The following is a 6,465-nucleotide window of genomic DNA, read 5'->3' as shown; positions in this document are numbered from 1 at the left end:
ACCAGAGCAGATGATAATTTTATGTATGTTCCTGAGGATGGTCATGCCTCACAACCCACTCTCCTTTCACCAGGAGGCTTTTGAAACGTAACAGCAGGAACCTCTGGGCAATTTGTGATCTGCAGGTTCACATCCTTGGTTGTATTTATTATTTAAAATAAACCCTAATGGATTAATAATAATAATTAAAAAAAACCTGTCTAAGATCACCCCATCTGCCAGTCTTTTATGAACACTCTCAATCTTCCAGTATCACATGCTTTGAAATAACTGAATTAGCAACATGCAGTCTTTTCCCATCCTCAGCAAGGTCAGTAAGTTAAGGAAAAATGTGAAACGATACCTGGCTCATAAAATCACTCTTCTTCCCCATCTAGTATTTTACTCACCATGGGCAGATTACATTTCCCATAGGAGCTCATTAGTGCTGCTCTTTGCTCAGCATCAGGAAATCTTTTGGAGTTGTCTTTACTCCCAGCTGGTAAAAATTGCTTTTTGTTTCTTCTCCTGACTTACTGCCCACCGCTCCCCAGTTCTGAAGTGGCACTTTGAGAAAGACAGAGCTTTTGGACCAAAACACCCCACCTTCTAACCCTGATGATGACAAAGGAATGAACTGTCAAGTGATGTGAACCAAGCGTACAGCCAAGGAGCAACGAAAGACACCTTTACCAGATGAACAGGTTAAAACTAGGAACTCTTGTTCCTTGTCAGAGCAAACAAGGAATTACTCCAATTTTAATGCTTTAGTTGTAATTTCTGCTTTACAGAGGTCAAATATATATAAGTATAAATATAAGTAGAGGACACAAAGTGGTCTCCCTCGCCCTCACTTTTAAAATGCTGCACACCTACTGCAGTGCAACACGCTGATACACCGCTTTAATTGTTTCTTTTGTTCCAAACTTCTGTTGGCTGTTCTAGCATTAAGGAAAAAAACATAAATCACTACAACACCCTGGCTCCAAAGACTGAACATTGTGCAATAAGCTAGCTTAGTTAAGCAGGTACTACATATAAAACAAGGCGTAACGACAAAGCACCGAATTTGGTGTGATTAAGTGTAGGACCGTCCAACTGCTGCACGCAGTTCAGTTCCAGGAGACTACAATTTAGTATTTAAAGGGAGATCTCAACAAAGTTATGCAGCCACTCGCATGGCGACTGAAAAGCGTAAAACATGAAAAAAAAAACCCACAACTTGGCAGTGGCTTAAGCCAGAAAACCTGCTTTGGTGTCTCAGAATCTAATACTGGCCCAGAAAGGGAGTCCTTACTGGTCACCGCTTCCTGCGTAACATCTCCCCGACAGCAAGCAGCCTCCATCCTCAGCCACCGCCGACGGCCGCTTTAGGCTCTTGCCCCTAGTCACTGCTCTATCTCGGAGCACCTACGGGAAAGTACAAAATATCTCCTTTAAGGACTAAATCATGCAATCTTTAAGCAGAACAGTTCAAAAAACCTATGCAATGGCACGGTTGTGTTACCTGTCCTAACCTGCACCTGCCTTCCAGGCTTTGTCCCATCTCAAACCTGAGCAGCAGAAATGGGAAGGATCACAGCTTTCGTTATTCCAGAGCACTAGAAAGGCTTTGCACGAGTAAAACATCAGAAGAGCGGTCTAGAAGGTTTACCAGACAGTTTCACTTAACACATTTCTGATTTTTCATGCCAGATAGCAAAAAATGCCACTGACGTATTTATGAAATAAGGTTATTACAGGCCAAAACATCAAAATACCTTGCCCTTGCACGTAAGTGTTTTCAAGGGCTCCTGATAATCAGCTTATTTAAAAGCAGCAAAAAGCCTCTGCTGACAGTTTTTGAGGTTACAAAAGCACTGGCTTGTTACAGACCTCTGAAGAGTTCTTTCCCTTAAAAATCAGACTATCTGCACTCACATAATTGTATTCTGTCAGTATTTTACAAATTTCCATGAAACAGATTTATATTAGAAAAGCATTTCCATACACACCAAGGGGATAAAAAAGCCAAATAGTCTCCATAAATCCCCAAACCTTCCAAAATTCACTCTTTTTCCTGAATGTGCTGATTACCCAGAAGTTTCACCCCAAGGGGGGTGAAAAGGAAGCCGCTCCGCCAGTAAGTCTAACTTCAAACTGGGGCCAGCTACGTGGCACGTGCAGAGTCTTTAATTAGGAAATGAATCTCTAGCCAGGTGTAGACATTGATCTGCTTTGCTTCTTCGTTAGCCTAATGACACCCACCCCCTGCAAGGTTCCATCGGAACTAAATCCTGTCTCAGCACAGCGCACTCAGTTGCAAGAATCGGTGTGTTCGGTTCCTCTGCCGTCAGTGTTTTCGGCTAACAAAGACGTGTTGCTCCAGGAGAGCCAACAGCAGCCAGAGCGCTTCCTACGTCAGCAGTTTCTAACTTCTTAAGAGGGTTTACAGACCACTAACTTTTCAGGGAGATGCAGAGCTCTCTTAGCGAGTTAGAGGTTATCAATAATTGACTTGCTGGAGTGACAATTTGTAGATCCACAAGAGCAGAGCACAGAAACCAAAACCGTGCTGCAGTTTACAACAATGCTGTAACCGGGAACATAGTAGTGTAGCAATGGAGGGACTACACAGAAGATACAAATGATGAAAACAGCTCCCTAATAATATACATCTAGATTGATATATCATTTACTGGTAAAAATTACTTTCTCCCTATTCTCACCCCACTGAATGGTGGGGGACATCAAGAAGGTTGGCTGTGCTATGTGTTGCTGCCCAATGCACTGCATTAATAACCTCCAAATACCTGGAGAACCTTGCAGATTTGGCAAAACAAGTATTTACACCTCTTTCACACTGTCTTCATTATTGAAACCGCAGCAAAACACCAGATCCTACTGATTTAGCAGCAATTGGACAACATTAGAAATGCATTTGGTGAAGACTTTACCAACTGTCTGTTGTCATGGTAACATCCCAGGTAAAAATAATTTCTTGAATAACTTATAAACAGACAGATGGCATAAAAACCTCCTACGCTCTCCAAATTAAAGGAGATTCAGTAAAAGACAGTGTCAATGCCAGTTCTATAAAGTCCTGCGTGTTGAAGAAAGCACGTCTCCAAGGTCTTCCTCACGCTGTCAGTAACTCACCTCAGGAACGTCAACAAAAGGGAGATCAGGGACATTGCAGGAAGCAAAAAGATGATACAGAAGTCAAGTCAGCAGTCTTTTTATGTAGGATTTCCCAAGGGATTACAAAGGTGCCCTGAAATTATGATCCTACATAAAATAAGGAAATTAATCCAGTATCGTACCAGGGAACAAAAGCTGTCCTTGTAATTCCTAAAGCCTTGCCCTGCTTATACTCTTGCTAGAAAATGAAAAATATTACAGACTGTCCTCACATCGCATAGCAATGCATCACTGCATATGCAATATGCAAGTCAATTTTAAAGGATTTTTTCCAACAGAGGTTTTCTGAAGACAGGAAAGCTGTGAAATCGGTAACATCATACACAAGAGCATCCCATTCAGCCTAAAATTAGGTCAAAATGCCAACAGATGTGAACTGGAAGTAGTACGAGGACAATGTCAGCTGTGAAACAGCCCATCGGACTGAACCACGTTACTCGTGAAATCCAAAATCTCCCTCTGCCAAGTCACACCCCAGCTAAGTCATCTCAACATTTTCACCCGACTCCCTTACTTCTAAAAAAAGGCTGAACAAGAGCTGCTCTTTCTCAAAGGAATTGGGGACAGGGCAGGCTGCAGCCGAGGTGGTTATCACAGAAAAAGCCACAGCTACACTCACACTATTCTTGGGCAATATCACAAATTCCAATTAAAAGCCTGCACTTTCCCCCAAATAGCGAACAGCTTTCTCCTAAAATGAGCAGATGCTGAGCACTGTTGTCAGAAAAAGCCAGAGCTTTTTCCAAGTGAAACAGATTGTTCAACATAAAGAATTCAAAGTAACAGAGAGACCAGGAAAAGGAGCATTAGATGAAAACACACTTTTCCCCCTTTTTAGATACTATTTGTGCTTCGTTTTTGCGTTTATCTGCTTCTTTACCTACGCTTCCCTCGCTCTCCCCAACTACTATTCTCAACAGGTATACAAGAAAAGGGTGTAACATTACAACAGTTATTTTGCTTTTGATAGTTTTGTACTATCTTTGCCTACAAGGCTTTTAGTGCCCACATCGACTGGAATTTCCATCTTCCCTGGCCAAATAAAATCACTCATTACTAAAGAGGAAAAGCAAAGCCACATTCTGTCACAACTTGTCCGTGCTCTCTAGTACACTGTGGTCAGTCTAATACTAAGAAATAACTACTACTCTTTTTTTCTTCAGTGACATCTCACTAATATCTTTGAGTAAGTTCTCCAAACAAAAATCAAGTATTTTGTGAAGAAACACATCTTTTAACACCAACAGTCCTTTAAAGAATGAAAGGAAAAATTAAGATTTTAAATTTTACATGCCCTATTTCCATCTCCCAAGAATGAGTAAGGTAAAAAACAAAGTCTAACCTTAACTTACGAGCATGTCGTGTTAAGGCAGAGCAGTAATCTTGAACATGAATTTATTTTTGTCTGCCTGTTTCTGTCCCTATATCTCAGTGTAATTTAACTTGATCATTTTCTCTACAAGGTCAAGTCACTTAAAACCATCCTTCACAGCAACAAATATAATCTCCATAAAGATTAAATATTCAGTACTATTACTTTTGGTGTGACTACCTGCAAATGAATATGTTTGGGTTTTTTTCCCCCTAGTGATGTAATGTTCACAGCTTCAGAGCAGTACGATGTGCTGCCATCACCGCCCGGTAATTGAACCGGAGAAATAACTTAACTCTGCAATCAGTATTTGGTGCTATCAGGTACATTTGGCTTAAAAGTGGAAGGCAGCAGGGATACTGTCAAACACACACAAATTCTAAAAACATCACACAAAAGCAACTCATTTACAGAGTGAATTTAAGCACAAATTCCAAAAGCACACAGGCAAGTTCTTTTAGACCTATTACTTGGATTAAATAAAGAGGAAGTAAGACCTACGATACGAAGTTATTCTACAATGCACACTGGAAGAATGCTTTTTTCCCCCCCTCAGCATAATTTGAACACTGCAAAACAAAAAAGTAAAGCTTCTCTTTAAACTGAAATGATAGTTGATGGAAAATTAGAACGACCAGCAGTCTGTACTTCAGTTATCTTAACATTGAACATGGTCATAACGAAAGTGATTATTTTACCCACTTAAATTTTCTCCCCACTAACTCAGACAGTGCTGTAGAAGCCAGCCGCAGCGCCGCAATAGCTGTAAGAAATCTCTGCATGCTGAAGCTGTTACAAATTTTTTCTGCTACCCACAAAGCCAGGCAGCAGGTTGAGACACATCGTAACTTTTCTTAACAATACAGCCAAACCGGTTTCAGCTAAAGGCTCTCAATTTGTTGGGGTTTTTCTGTTGGCTTTGGGTTTTTTTAGAAAATATTTACCTCAGGTCTGTAGGTATACCACACCAAAGATACTTTTTTTCCCAGATCTAAAGAAAGAAATAAATATTGTGTAACTAACTTTTCTCTTCAGGGTTCAGATGGAACCGAATTTGTTTTGGCTCTGGAATCACCAGTTGTAACTGTCCTGACATAACAACTGAAACTAATAGCAGGTGCTTTGATTAGATGGCCACACATTTATAAAGTGCAGTATTGCTTCAAAAAGTCAGTTAAAAAAAAAAATCAAATCAAATTACTAAAGTTAGGGTTGGGAAATAGAGCCAACTGCTGTAAAAGAAACCATCCAGAGCTTTACTTCTATTTGGAAAGTTCGTTTCTCACCCCGGTGACCCATGGCTGCGGCACTGCCTCCTGAAGGCTACGGGACAACTTCCAATTCTTCCGCCAGCTTCTCTGCCATACAAGGAGAAAGGGAAGCAGGAGTGACAGCCGCTGCACACACATGTATTTCCTTTGAGGAACGGTAACATTCAAAGCAGCTCGAATCTCCTCTGCAGAGTCCTGCAAAACCCTTCTGCAATTACCACGCGTGCCGATAGCAAACATCCAAGTTATTCAAGCAAAACACTTCTCAAATTAGACTTAATTCATGAGCTGGCATAAAGGGTGATTATAACATAGGAAGACAACTGGAAGTAGGGAAAAAAATGAAAATGACATCAAACTTGCTAAATATGTATTGTTTATTAAGGCTTGTATTCTCCTAGAGGAAAAAGTTAATCTGATGCTGTCCATTACCCCTTACAGGCAGTAACAGTCCAGAGACAAGAGTTATACGTTCTAAATACAAGTCTAAATGATACAGATTAAACTTTATTTAAATTGGAGGTCCTTTTGGAGTAAATAGTATTCAGAAGATACTTGCTTTCTAATATAATAAAAGATCCTCTACAATAAACACGTGCAGATTCAGTGTGCTAGAGCAGCGGACATGAGCACCATTTCCATGCTTAATTGGAACTCCAGTTG

This window comes from Pelecanus crispus, chromosome 14, assembly GCF_030463565.1.
Source record: "Pelecanus crispus isolate bPelCri1 chromosome 14, bPelCri1.pri, whole genome shotgun sequence".
Classification (NCBI taxonomy): Eukaryota; Metazoa; Chordata; class Aves; order Pelecaniformes; family Pelecanidae; genus Pelecanus; species Pelecanus crispus.
This window is presented reverse-complemented; position numbering follows the sequence as displayed.